This window comes from Corvus brachyrhynchos, unplaced genomic scaffold (assembly GCF_000691975.1).
Source record: "Corvus brachyrhynchos isolate BGI_N302 unplaced genomic scaffold, ASM69197v1 scaffold130, whole genome shotgun sequence".
NCBI classification, from domain to species: Eukaryota; Metazoa; Chordata; class Aves; order Passeriformes; family Corvidae; genus Corvus; species Corvus brachyrhynchos.
In genome coordinates, this window is record NW_008236193.1 from 1,323,846 (window position 1) to 1,324,210 (window position 365).

The following is a 365-nucleotide window of genomic DNA, read 5'->3' on the forward strand; positions in this document are numbered from 1 at the left end:
GGAGGGATGTAGCCACTGCATAAACTTGCAGTGAATGACTTGGAATGTGGGGTCCCCTGCTCAGGTCAGGGGCTGTGCCAGGCTGTGCCTCTGCTGCAGCTCTTGCAGGGTTTGTTGTGAGCCAGACAAGGAGGTAGGAGACTGCTGATGTCACTGTAATATTTCAAAATAACTTTAAATTTTATTTATATCTTAAAAATACCAATATTGAAATACCAGTAAACAGAGTAGTGTATTAGGGAGTGGCAGTGAGCGCTGTATATTAACTCCAGTGCAAAGCTAAGAGCAAGTTTCTGGGGAGGGCTGTGGGGTTCCCCAGCTCAGACCAGATCAGGCAGGGGCAGAAGTGGTGAGGCTGGGCCAAG